At 33.2% G+C, this 15,312-nt stretch overlaps 1 protein-coding gene across 3 annotated transcripts in view; it reads right to left on the bottom strand.

Annotated features, from left to right (window-relative positions):
* dimm (basic helix-loop-helix family member dimmed) overlaps positions 1-15,312 on the bottom strand; it is a 923,739-nt gene that overhangs the window by 15,937 nt on the left and 892,490 nt on the right. The window lies entirely within an intron of this gene.

Genomic DNA, 15,312 nt, shown 5'->3' with positions numbered 1-15,312 from the left:
TATTGTTTATGCCAATATGTTGGGTTTAAACTGTTTATAGTTAATCAGATGATGGGCGTATGTTCTGTTGTTGTTCATGTTACAGGATAATTATTCAATGTAGTAGTGATGTTGTAGAAGTTTATTTAACATGGTGTGAATCGAAAGTCTGAAATCATAGTTGTGGAAGTGTTTTCTGTGGATGTTGGTCGTGTACTGTAGATTAGGCCTACATTACACTGTGGGCACAACGATATTCAGCTCCATAAATAAATAGTATGATTTCTGTTCTCTCTTGAAGGGTATAAACCAGAGCCATCTTCAGTTACAAACTGGAGCATGGGTAGGTTTGGCAATGCTGAGTGGAGGCGATCTGAGGCGAAATAAAGGCATGACGTTTGACGTTTTAGTGCTTTGATGTCGTTGTCACATGTACATTTTCGACATTAATTGAAACAAAACTAAGTGCATATGATCAAGATTCAGTGTATTGATGTACGTAATTTATACGGAATCCGAAATGGTATTTTATTTGAGTTTCAGAATACCGCATACAGCCACTTATAACTTTAAAAAAATTAAAAGCATACATGTTTTTTTATTAATGGTACAAGGGCAAATAAATAAATACTTAAAGAAATGTTACTTGTGCCAAAAATAAATAAAATAACGATGTACTTTCGCAATACCCTATTCCAATCAATTAACCATTATGTGGTAGTAAATTGACAATGTTTTGCCGCTTTATGTTGTTTCACCTCTGACGTGAAAGGTCTAGAATATCATACACATTTTAATTTCATGTGATTATCTGTCGTGCTTTTCTATAAATATTTCAGATGCCCAGGGGCCTGTTTCTCAAAAATACTAGTTTAGTAGTTCAACAGTTACTAGTTACCAGAGTATATTTCACCAGCTCTAGTAGATTCTGTTTCTCAAACTATTTCACCAGTCTAGTAACTTGTGACAATTTTTCACTAGTCACATGATCTCTTTCACTAGTCAGCTGATTGAGTTCATTTGTTTATACCCATTGGTAGGTATTGTTATTTGAGGTTAGGAGGCTAAGTTGTTTGTGTTTTGGTTCTTACTTCTCTCTTCTCTTGAAATTCCATCAATTGAAAGCAAATTAACTATACTCAATATGATTAATGACTCAAAGGATATATCATTCGGTGCGTTTTCAAGCATAATAACAAAAATGATAAAGTAAATGACTGGACAAAAAAATTTGTAATAAGTGAGGCTATGGAACTGATACTTCAGAACAAAGATTATGCATACATTAGGGACACTTATTGGCCCAACATTAAGAAAGCAACTTTGACGAGTAGACCTACCAATTCAAGTTCATAGTATCATAATATGAACACATTATGCAAGTGAGTCTACTGGCGACATGGATGCCACTTATGACTTGAAAAAAATCGTTATTTTTTTTTTTCAGTTTTAGGTTTGATCTATTCATAAATTAGTGTCGTTTTGTATTTAATTTGTAGGCTAAAGATGACAATGTCAGAAGAACTGGCAGTGGAGGAGGAAAGCCAGCAAAAATTACTGCAGTTGATGAATTGGTATTAGATTATTACGAAAAAAATCTGCATGTGTTGCTGGGCTAGGGCAGAAAAACCAGATGGCATTGGAAAATAATCAACATCCCGATTTGTATTTGTATTTGAAACTTTGCTGATAATGCATGACTTCTATTTGTTTGTCTTGTTATGGCAGGTCCCACTACATTTAACAACTCTCCAAGCTTTTCAGCACATTATTTAAACCGTTCATTATATTTAAACAATGCTCCCATAAAGGAATAATATTTGTTCTTTCTCGATATAGTTTTAGCTCTTCTCACAACAACTTCTTTACTACTTCATTCGAAATCACTAAACCACATTTATTAAAAAAATAACTACAATATTTTGTTTTGATTATCTGAGAAAGATTGCCACTGGTAACTGATAATATAGAAATCACCAGTCTTTAGAGTCTTGTAGGAATATTCCTGTTAAATACTAGTATAATCAACTACATTAGCATTTTGAGAAACAGAATCACTTTTGAACTGGTGAAATCGACCAATATTACTAGTCTGTGAACTGGTAACTACTACCTTACCCTTGTAGTTTCTAGAAACACAGACTTGTAAAATAAACTAATATTACTACTGTACAGACTAGTATTACTAGTCCGTGAGTTTTGAGAAACAGGCCCCAGGAAGCCAGTTTTAGTTTGAACCTCGCCAGTCACCAAACAATACTGTCATCCTAAATTATTTCTTACAAATTTTTTTTAAAATACAATTATTAATTTTAAATAGGCCAAGGCCAAGTATAAAGATCTATGAAAAAATGAAGAAACATACTTTCAACATAATACGTAACAAAACACATCATTATCTATTAAGTATGTGCCAATTAGCGTAAATACAGTGAACTTTAAGTCCTGTAAATACGAAATGAAAAGAAACATGTTTATAACTAATTTATTACAAAAGAAATAATATTAATAAATAAATCTTGAAAACCAACAAAGTGAGTGTATGCATCTACAAATTATAGGTAGTTCTGACGTATAGCAGGCATTCCGAATCTTCAACAAAACTGCAACATTTATGGGATCACGAAACAGCTGTTTACAATGAACTTGAAAATCAACGGCGTAACTTTATTGATATAGCAGGCGAGACCCAACAATTTGGTCAGAATTCTGATAAACCACAAACCACAAGTAAGACTATAAAAATATAGTTTATACAATATTTTATATTTAGAAGAATTGTCAATCACTTTGTCATTAATAATAACCAGGGAAAGGATTTATATGTAAATACATATTTACTTATAAAGCTAATATAATTTATATTTTGCATTATCTTTATGTTTCACAATGTGTAGGGTTGAAAAATCCTACTTTTATTTTCCATATTTTTCCATATTTTAGAGTTTAGTACATATTTTCGTTAATTTCCATATATTTTCCATATTTCATATAAAACAGTCCATATTATATTAGGTTTAACAATAAAACAAAACAAAATTCCATTAACTTTTAAAAATACATTTCAACAATAGAGATTTAAACACATGTTCAGTAATCCCTTTAACATCAGAGTTATTTGAAAATTAGCAGTCCTATCAACAATGGGAAAGTAAGTTACAAAACTGTATTAATTTAATTTAAAATTTTTAACAGACTTCAGTTGTGCAGCTCAACAGTTAAATGCCAGTCAGAGTACACATAGGTTCAGTTTTGTAAATCATACTATAAAGACGGTAAATATGCCAAAAGTACGTCATTCAGTCAATTTAAAATCAAAACTAACAAGTTACATTTCAGAATTTAAAGAAGATGGTTTATCAACTGACAATAAAATATTATTTTGTAATTTGTGTCAGTGTGCAGTATCATCTACACAAAAGTTCCTGGTGCAACAACACATTACAATTAGTAAACATCAGGCCAACAAACAACTAAATTCCAAGCAGAGACAATTGTTTTTAACACAACCAACAACATCGAATGTAAGATCTGAGTTTAACATCGACCTGTGCCGTTCTCTCATCTCTGCTGATATTCCTCTCTACAAACTAAAGAATAAGGTCTTCAGGGAATTCCTTGAAAAATATACTCAACATACAATCCCGGATGAGTCAACACTTAGGAAGACGTATGCTCCATCCATCTACGATGAGACAATACAGAAGATAAGAGATGAAATTAAAGATAGTTCAATTTGGGTTTCCATTGATGAGACTCCCGACAAAGAAGGTAGACTTGTTGGTAATGTAGTTATCGGTTTGTTAAGTGAACAATATTCTGAACGAATTCTTTTACATTGTGATGTTCTAGAAAAGTGCAATAACAAAACTATAGTTAAACTGTTCAACGAAGCTATGGGTATCCTGTGGCCAAAGGGTATTATGTACGATAATGTGTTATTCTTTATTAGCGATGCTGCCCCTTATATGGTCAAAGCTGGACAAGCATTATCTGTTGTATATCCTAAATTGACTCATTTTACTTGTGTGGCGCATGCATTTCATCGTGTGGCAGAAGTGGTCAGAGACAATTTCCCTAAAGTAGATTTGTTGATTTCATCAGTGAAAAAAGGTATTTCTCAAAGCTCCCAGTAGAGTTAACGTGTTGAAAGAAATGTACCCTGAAATTCCATTGCCACCAAAGCCAATTTTAACTAGATGGGGTACATGGCTAGAAGCAGTTGAATATTATGCCGAACATATAGACTCTATTAACAATGTTCTCCTTGCATTGGACTCTGAAGATGCAGTCTCAATTGATACTGCGAAAACAGTTACCTGTGACATAAGTGTGAAGAATGACTTAGCTCACATTCAGCATACATTTTCATGCATCATAAAAACGCTCAAAAGTCTCCAAAATAGGCACCTTTCACTATCTGAAAGTTTTGAAATTATAAATAGTACTGTGGAACAACTGAATCGTGGTAGAGGTAAAGTTGCAGATGCAGTAAGAGCTAAGGTGGACACTGTACTTTCAAAAAACCCTGGATATGAAGAACTACAAAAGGTTGTTGCTGTGATGAGTGGTGAATCAACAGTGAAGATTAACTTGGACTTATCCCCAGCAGACATTGTGAAATTGAATTATGTACCAGTTACTTCTTGTGACGTCGAACGCTCTTTTAGTCAGTATAAATCTATCCTCAGAGACAATAGAAGAAGATTCACTTTTCAGCACTTGAAAGAAATGTTTGTAACCTATTGTTATGGTAACAGACAATAAAAATTGTGTTTTGTTGAAACTACATTGGAAGATAAGGTACGTCCATTATATTTTTTGTTTAGTTTGATTAAAATGTACCAATATTTAACGTACATAGTCATTTTTTTATAATTTTAAGTCCATATTTAATTCCATATTTTGGTAAAAATCCATATTTAATTCCATATTTTGGTAAAAATAACTACATATATATTTACATATTTCATATATTTTTAGTCCATATAAATCCGTTCCCTGATAATAACCGTAAAAATTGCTAACGACTGCAACCATACTTTCATTTGTTGTCTTGTTTTTATCGCCAACACGCACTTAGTTTATAATACATCAACAATTAACGTTTAGTACGACCGCGAACATAATTCCATCGACACACACTTATATTGTAACATTAATTTACATTGAAAATCGGCATTAGCACAAACACGTGTTCTGGAAAGTAGGCCTCCGCTTGACAGTTAATTACAGTGTTGCCGACGAATGGCTCCGGATTGTAACTGAAGAAGGCTGTGGTATGAACCATTTGAAATAATTTAATACACAAACACAACTATCACATGACATGCTCAATAATCTTTAGTTTCTTCTTCACTTCAGTTATAATTAACAATAACAACAATGCAGGTTGCCAGGCAACGATAGAAAACTAAAGATGTGAAAACAAGTTATTGAGATGTATAAAAAATTGAATACTCTTTCAAATTTAGACATCACAAGATAGGAATGCCATTTGAAATTTCAAAGCGTTCAAAGACTGGAGTGAGGGGGTGGAACCTAATTTGCAATTGAGACTAGTTTTAAACTTCCCCCTCAATATCTAAATTGATGTATTTTTTGTTTAATTAAATTCAATTTAAATCATATAGTTATTTAGACCGGGAAGTTTCGAAATAAAAGCCCTGTATAAAGTGTGATTCACGAGGAGTTACCGCCACTTACGGAGCTTATTTCCGAAGACATTCTGAACAAAAAATGTCATATACACATGGGTCCTATTCTCAATATTTTCAGAACTACACAGTAGCGGACGGTGGGTTTGAAAGTTGAGGAGGCGAAGATGTGAATGATGAGAATATAAAAATATAAGGCCTGTGACGTACCTCATTACCAAGCGCAGAATTGATAGATTTTAAGAAATTAAAATTAGGTTTTACAATTTATGTTTTAGGGTTTTAAATCTTATGTTTAGGAATTTATATGATTTTACGGGAAAAGAATAAAAATAAACAACATACTGTACTGTTAATATATTACAATGGCTTGGCAAAGATTGGCTCTCTTTAGGATATTCTAAGGCCTAACCTACGAATTAGGTGTTTTAAGTCATATTGAATTTAAGAATATTACTCTCTGCTACATAAAACGAATAAGAAAAGCAATATTTCGAGAGTAACGAGATAGCAACAAAATTGATTCGAACCTAAAAATCCGGGGCTTGCTCATTACTATTATATAGTCTAATTTTACAGCAAATTAACTCGACGATCCTCTTTCTTCGCAAACCGATCAAATAGGTCACAACATACTGAATAACTGCTACTAGAAGAAGCTAGAGACAAATCTCGATATATTTAAAATAATGTATAAGTAAATACATCTCGTAACACAAAAGAATAAAATAACAGGAACACCCGCAAACAAGAGAAAATCTAACAACGTACACGCAGGGAGAGAAAACTAACAACACGTGACTTAAATTTCTAAAACCAAGAGGAGAGAAAGAGAGAGAGCTTCCCAATACAGCCGAAACCGGCCGTGACTATAAGCAGTACAGTTGTCAGAGGTGGGTAGGACGTCTCCAAATCGGCTCCCTTCGCGCGCTCTAGTCAAGTTTAAACTACAGTGACTGTAGTTTAAACACTCTTCTAACCAGCTATCGTATTGGTTGAACTGCTGTCACAGTCTAAGACATACAGTCACGAAACTTCAACACTTTTTCTGCCAACATTCGCGACACTAGCGCCCAAGCGGCAGGCAAGGCACTGGCCATAGACTCGTTCAGCCAGCACGTGCTTTAAAGGGATGCGAGATGTTATAATAACGTTTTAATCATGCATCGGAATAAAGGCAATGTGTGCAATGACGAAAATTGCAGTAACAAGTTTAAATCTCCGAATTTGTCGTTCTTCAGATTCCCTAAAGACCATGAGAAAATCATAACTCAGGAATAACCAATAATCCACGTTGTAGGTAGCCTACGTATTGTGTTCAATAAAACATTATTATTACTTATCAGTTACCATTTGTATGTCAGGAAGGAGAGTTTAAATAAAAACAAAGTAAATACCTGTTACAATATATTATTTTTTTGTAGAAATCATATGTGTAAATGTGTAACCATTCCGATTTTGGATAATGTATCTACAGTTTTTAATGCAAGTAATTCCATACTTTTTGTATTTGTGTTTTTTTTTTCTATATATTTTTCAAAAGTTGAACGTTATATTGCATTCAAGTAGGGATCATGGTGTTAATTTTTCAAGAATTCATGGAGTATTGTAATCCTTTTGCAAAATATTCACTTCTTGAATAAATCCAGACTGTGTCGATAGATTTCTGATGTGTTGGTGTAGATTCATGTGGCAGACGTATTAAGTTCTCAAGAGCCTTTTTTAAATGTAATATAAAAAGCAATCTTTTCTGTAATAATTTGTATGACTGCTATTGGTGTTGATTTTACATTCCTAGTGATTATTTGAGCTGTTCAGAGCAGAAGTGGTGTAAGTCAAAATTAGGTAATGAGATTTAAAGTAAATATTCTGTAAAATACAGCGCAAAGTAGCTTCGTGCTATTCACTGACTACTAATAGTTTAAATAAATTCAATATTAACTGCTACTTTGCGCTGTATTTTAAAGAATGTTTACTTTAACCCTCATTACCCATTTTGACTTACACCACTTCTGCTCTGAAAATAAAATTAGGCCTACATTTTCTGAGTTAATTGAAGTCACAATTTTTTCAACAAAATTGTGTGTTCATTTATTTGTTTTCACCTACGTCATATTAACAGTAAGGGCATGTAAATTACTTATTATATAGGTAGGATAAGTTAAAATTAGGCATTATGTGTGAAAACTGGAAATGTAATGTAAAATGCGGTAAACTTGCCATAAACATTTAAACCATAATATCAGCACTATTTGTCACTCAAAATAATAAAGGAAATACCGGTTCTTAAGAAATGAAAAATAATAAACTTCATAAATCAATGTCTGTCATATTAAGGTTTAAATCTTCCCCTTTTTTATTTTCAAGTTTACCTCAGCGGCCGAGTTTACCCCAATTTGCGGTATGGAAAATAGTTAATTTCTCAGGAAATAGGGAGAGGAGTTCACCACGCAATGTAACCTACAATTTTGAAGCTACTAATTTTGACTCTTCTCACAGGAAATATAGAGTTCTAATGATTCATAAATATATTCAGGAATGAATTTAATTAACCATCCACGTACGAACAATTATATTATTTCAAACCATGATACGTGAACAGTTCCATGATTCAGTTGTAAGGAGCAGAAAGAATTACGTTTATTCTCAACTTCTGAAACTTGTAGATTAACTGCGTGTGAAATTCTTCTAGGATTCTAAATTAAAATTAATAAGAATCATATACACTTACTGTATAGCATAAAAATATAAAACAAATTACGCAAAACCCGTTTTCTGATATGTTATCATATGTCGTGTGCACACTTTTAACTTGCCTGCCGCTAGAGGGCTACTGTCGCGCCAGCTGTCAAATGTTGGCATATTTTATACGTATGAGTTGCGTGACTGTATGTCTTAGACTGTGCTGCTGTTGTCATGGTTACCAGGGAGTAGCGTCATGTAGCGGACTCCTCTCTCCCGCTCTCGCATAGACACTGCAGGCTGCTAGATGTCGACTATACAGGTTACAGCGCTATCTGTTATTTTTCAGTACGAATTATTTGTACTATCTACAGTATAGTCACAGTCTAATACTTACAGTCGCGCAACTTCAACACTTTTTTTGCCAACATTCGCGACACTAGCGCCCAAGCGGCAGGCAAGGCACTGGTCATAGGGTTGATACAGCCAGCACGTGCTTTAAAGGGATGCGAGATGTTATAATAACGTTTTAATCATGCGTCGGAATAAAGGCAATGTGTGCAATGACGAAAATTGCAGTAACAACAAGTTTAAATCTCCGAATTTGTCGTTCTTCAGATTTCCTAAAGACCAAGAGAAAATCATAACTCAGTCATAACCAATAATCCACGTTGTAGGTAGCCTACGTATTGTGTTCTATAAAACATTTATTACTTATCAGTTACCTATTTGTATGTCAGGAAGGACAGTTTATATAAAAACAAAGTAAATACCTGTTACAGTATATTATTGTTTTGCAGAGATCATATGTGTAAATGTGTAACCATTCCGATTTTGGATAATATATCTACAGTTTTTAATGCAAGCAATTTCATAATTTTTGTATTCGTGTTTTTTTTCTTTATATTTTTCAAGAATGTTATATAGCATTCAAGTAGGTATCATGGTGATAATTTTGCAAGAATTCATGGAGTATAGTAATCCTTTTGCAAAATATTCACTTCTTGAATAAATCCAGACTGTGTCGATAAATTTCTGATGTGTTGGTGTAGATTCATGTGCCAGACTTATTAAGTTCTCAAGAAATAAAACAGCCTTTTTAAATTTAATATAAAAAGCAATCTTTTCTGTAATAATTTGCATGACTGTTATTGGTGTTGATTTTACATTCCCAGTGATTATTTGAGCCGTTCAGTGCAGAAGTGGTGTAAGTCAAAATCAGGTAATGAGGTTTAAAGTAAAAATTCTGTAAAATACAGCGCAAAGTAGCAATTAATATATCCTTCGTGCTATTCACTGACAATTAATAGTTTAAATACATTCAATATTAACTGCCACTTTGCGCTCTATTTTACAGAATGTTTACTTTAACCCCTCATTACCCATTTTTGACTTACACCACTTCTGCTCTGAAAATAAAATTAGGCCTATATTTTCTGAGTTAATTGAAGTTACAATTTTTTCAACAAAATTGTGTGTTCATTTATTTGTTCTCACCTACGTCATATTAACAGTAAGTGCATGCAAATTACGTATTATATAGGTAGGATAAGTTAAAATTACGCATTATGTGTGAAAACTGGAAATGTAATGTAAAAAGCGGTAAAATTACCATAAAAATTTAAACCATAACATCAGCACTATTTGTGACTCAAAATAATAAAGAAAATACCGGTTCTTAAGAAATGGAAAAATAATGAACTTCATATTAATATTTAAATCCTCCCCTTTTCTTTATTTTCAAGTTTACCTCAGCGGCCGAGTTTACCCCAATTTTCGGTATGCAAAATCGATAATTTTTCAGGAAATAGGGAGAGGCGTTCACCACGCGATGTACCCTACGAGATATGCCCTACAATTTGGAGATACTAATTTTTACTCTTCTCACAGGAAATACAAAGTTCCAATGATTCATAAATATATTTAGGAATGAATTGAATTAACCGACCACGCACGAACAATTATATTATTTCAAACCATGATACGCGATCAGGGCTATGATTCAGTTGTAAGGAGCAGAAAGAATTACGTTTATTCCCAGCTTCTGAAACTTGTAGATTAACTGCGTGTGAAATTCTTCCAGGATTATAAAGTAGAATTAATTAGAACCATATACACTTATTGTATAGCATAAACATATAAAATAAATTACGCAAAACCCGTTTTCTGATGTGTTATCACATGTCGTGTGCACACTTTTAACTTGCCTGCCGCTAGAGAGCTACTGTCGCGCCAGCTGTCAAATGTTGGCATATTTTATACGTATGAGTTGCGTGACTGTACCTATTAGACTGTGGTATAGTGAGCGGGAATCACCAACTGAATGTGGTCGACTTTACGGCCTCCCTTGCCTCCCCTGAAAATTCGCCGCTGGAACTACACCAATTTGAAGTTGTTTGTAAAATACTTTTTTTTTTTCGTTTCAAAGGTAAAAGAATATTACAAATAGAGAATGAATTATTCAGAAGTATCATTTCTTTAATTGGCTAGTATTCTGAAGCAAAAATATGTTTATTCCTTAGTTGCTTTACACAGATTCCTGCCCCCGCCCCAAAAAAACTAAAACTTACATTATTCTTTCGCATTTATCACAACAATTGTTACAAATCATACGACTTTAAGGATCTTGGTTCTTTACAGTTCAATTTTGCATCCTAATGTGCAATTTTAAAAGCCATCGGCATATCTCAGTCGGTTAAGGCGTTTGCCTGTCGATCCGGAGTTGCGTTCGGCCGCGGGTTCGATTCCCGCTTGGACTGATTACCTGGTTGGGTTTTTTCCGAGGTTTTTCCCAACCATAAGCCAAATGTCAGGTAATCTATGACGAATCCTCGGCCTCATCTCGCCAAATATCTCGCTATCACCAATCCCATTGACGCTAAATAACCTCGTAGTTTATACAGCGTCATTAAATAATCAAGTAAAATTAAAACAATCTTAAATAACTTACAAGAGTGGCTTGCCTTGTAACAATTGCTATAAGTGCGTAAGAAAAATGTAATTTTATAGTTAAAAATCGAAAAAAAAAAAAAAAAAAAAAAAAACTGTACGAAGCAACTTTGGAATTCACAATACAATTTTAGCTTCAGAATACTAACCAATCAAAGAAATGATGTTTCTGAATAGTTCATTCTCTATCTGTAATATTCTTCTTTTTATACTTAAAACTAAAGGAAACAGGTATTTTACAAACAACTTCAAATTAGTGTAACTCTGAAAATATTGATAATATAATCCATGTTTATATGACTTTTTTTTTCTCAAAGTATCTTCGAAAATATGTTCCGTAAGTGGAGGTATGTAGGTCTACGTACATAGTTACATACAAGCATAAATAATACAAATTGGTATTGACTATAAAGCTTTGTTAAAATGTTTCGACAGTCATGCCCTGTGACTAATGGAAAGGATGCAACTGCACTCTGGAATTATATTTTGTTGTGCAATGAGATACACCCATCTTTCTTCATTTGAAATTTCGTGAAAATTATATGATACAATATCACAGTCTAGTATATACAGTCACGAAGCTCAATACGTAGTAAATATGCATCCATAGATAGTTACTAACCACTAGGATCGCTAATATCGCCTCATTACAGACAATGCGAAATAGTACCTGCACAGTTTATTGTTCCTAGTACTCTCATAAACTGAAGCTTCGTGACTGTTTATACTAGACTGTGGTAATATCTTGATATTGTTGGTTGATTAATATTTCAACTGGAGTTGTTACTGTAGATAAGACCCGTTTACAAGGAGCAAGTAGAGTGGCAGGGCAAGTGAACAAGAAGCAAGTCACAGTCTACTATATACAGTCGCGAAGCTTGAGGTGTTTTTTTTTTAATCTCGTGATAAAGCGCTCCAAGCAGTTAGCAACTAGAAACAATAGACTATCCATGGTCGACTTTGGACTGTGTCGTATTTCTATCGAGTTCTAGCTCGTTGCGTATTTCACATTGATGCTTGTGAAATGTTCGTTATTGGTTGTAATGAAAATGTTAATGGCTAAAATATAATAATTGAAATAATAATATGGGACAAGGAGGAGACGTTTGTAGTGCTATAAATTGTAGCAACAGTAAGAGAAAGAGGCCAGAGTTATCCTTTGTCCGATTTCCGAAAGATTCAGAAAGGTTCCTGGGTTTCCACAATAATGCTGTGCAGAAACAAAACTCTTAATTTTGAAGTTCTTTGTGACTGTTAGAATACATTATATCCTTAAATTTCACAATGAAATGTTTCAATCTAACCGAAAGGACATTAGATACCGGTTAAAATTCTGTCACTTAGGCTGCTAAATTTCCAGAGAAATAAAGGTTAGGTCTACTTTTTTTTTTCAGAGGATATATTTTTAATTGTAGCTATTAATTTTGTTATTATTTTTATGTGTTATTTTACTAAAGACGTAGAAAAATTAAGTTTGTTTTAATGAAATTTATTGATCACGTTTTATTTTCAATTCTGGTGGGATTATTTTTTGTTAGGCCTATTTTTTCCAAAGGATATGTTTTTAATTATAGCTGTTAATTTTGTTGTTATTTTTATTTGTTGCTTTACTAGAGACGTAGAAAAAGTCTGTTACAATAAAATTTATTGGTCACGTTTTATTTCCAATTCTGGTGTGATTATTATTGCTTAACCTCATCCCACTTTGTTAACTACGTAAGCCTACACTACAAGTACCGGTACCCGTAAGTTACTCCATTAATTCATATTTCCATTATTATTGTTGTAAAGGGAAATGCTAATTAATATTTATTGGTTTCATAGTTAATTATCGCTATAATCTTGAATGAGTGCAGGGATTTTAGTAAATTTCAGTTCGTTTTGCACAAACAAAAATAATATTAACCTATTTCTTGCAGGTATCTTCGAGTTTATGGTGGAATTTAATATACTTCATTAAAATAATAAATTAACTTTATGCATTTAATATTTCAATAATGGAAGGAAGGTGTTAATTTTTCCAAAAGAACACGACAACGAAAGTGTAACATATTTTGTCGTCTGCTAGGAGAGAGATCTGCGATGATGAGGCGACAGTAGCGATCCTAGTGGTGGGCAACTATCCATGTTTGCATTTTTATTACATATTGAGCTTCGCGACTGTATATAGTAGACTGTGAAGCAAGTACTCATGAATTCATTATGCTTTGCGAAAATCGGGATAGAAGGGCAAAGATCTTGAACGTTTAGTAATGAGTGTCAGAATGCAGAAATGCGCCTTTCAATTTAGTTGTTATACAGTGAAGTTTAGTATTTAATTTTGGAATATAATTATGCAGTATTTATTTGAGTTACACTTCCCAGTACTGAGATATATGCTACATTAGTAGGCCTATAAGAAATTGTCGTTCAATGCACGGCTGGATTAGTATCCGTAAGAAGTTGTGTTGTAAGTGGAGTGTAATGTTTTATTTCTAAGTTCTTTGCAAGCTAATCGTTTATTCGTCGATGTTCATTTGAATTTATCCCTCTTGATCGGTTGGACGTATGCTGGTCGGTTCGGTAGTGGTGCCGCTGGTAAAATATTAGGTTTTTATTTGAGAAACAATCATTTTTGCCTTCGTTTTCGTGTGCGCGTTCGGTTATAACTTAAGGGACATGACGGTTGTTTATTATTTGTTGAATGTTAGTGCATCTTAATTAAATGCAATGTTGAAAGTTCCGCGGCTAGGTAGTGTGACATTTTTGTGTTTGTTTGCCATTATTTCAAAATGGACATTGCTGTTAATGTGATAATATTATACGATTTTAAGTTTCTTGTAACTGTGATCGATTTGTAAAACGTTATTTGTGTGACAGATGTGAATCTGCTTTCGATTTTTATCCAACACAGACATAGCCATGTGTAAGCCACAAGTGTACCGGAGAAATTGAACGCCATTACTTCAACAAGGTAAGATTTTGATGATGTTAAATGTAGTCTGCTTTTTAGGTATGGTTTTGATGAAAAAGGCGAATGTTCAATCGGTTTCGGTGGGATTGGGAAAAGAATGATTTCCCAGTATCACAAGAGAAAGAAAGGACGGGTTGAGGTAGTAAGGTGACGTCACAGTGTAACAGGTAGTAACAGCCTCTAAAGTCGCTGTGTACTAAATTCGTAGAAAAAAACACGGAAATTAAGTTAGTTCTGAAACAGTAGTATTTGAGAGTACCTTATATTTACACGGAAATGACCAGAAGCAAGAATTTATGAATATTCAATCACGTAACTTACGTAAGGATAAATATTTTCTATGATTATAGTTGAGTTAGGTCTATGCTATGAAGGTTTTCTTAATTACAGTTTTAAATATCAACGAACCATCATAAACGGATATAATTTGATAATTCACTACTTCATAGTATTGTCTCAAAACAGTATTCCAATGCTTTAATTTTTTTTTCTGTGCGATGGTCATATCGCTCATTTAATGCATTTACGTAATAGGCTATATTTGTTAATTTTATATGGTATTGAGATAATTAATTATTTAAAACGTATATTTTAAATGCCCATTTAAATTATTATTTTTTTCTATAGGAAACTAGCAAAATGCTTCTACTGCAGTCAAATGAAACCCCGTCAACTTTCTTGTTTGTTATACATCCTAGTTATGTTGGTCACTCGTAACTGACATGCCTTAGAAGTTTACATTAAATTTGCCTTAGCGGGGCTAATTTTCTCGGAAGTATTCCCAAATCCATGAACTGTTTATAGATTCCACCTGTGAAATAGTCGTTCATTAGTCATTACAGTTTATGAAGTGGATGGAAAGAACCACATACAACTCAGAAAATATTCATCCAATTTTTTTGAGTAAACATGTTTATCGTAAAATTATTTAAAATACCTCTTTGTTATATTAATTATGCGTTTAATTTTATATTAATTAAAATAATATGTCCAAAGAGAGTGTAAAATAAGTTTTTCTCCCTTGAAAGCTTTAGTAAAATTCCAATGAAGAAATAAGTCGGGTTCACTTTATGCACACCGTCCAATTCGACA

Source organism: Periplaneta americana, chromosome 14 (assembly GCF_040183065.1).
Source record: "Periplaneta americana isolate PAMFEO1 chromosome 14, P.americana_PAMFEO1_priV1, whole genome shotgun sequence".
NCBI classification, from domain to species: domain Eukaryota; kingdom Metazoa; phylum Arthropoda; class Insecta; order Blattodea; family Blattidae; genus Periplaneta; species Periplaneta americana.
The sequence above is the reverse complement of the archived record's forward strand: the minus strand, read 5'-3'. Positions and strand labels throughout refer to the sequence as shown.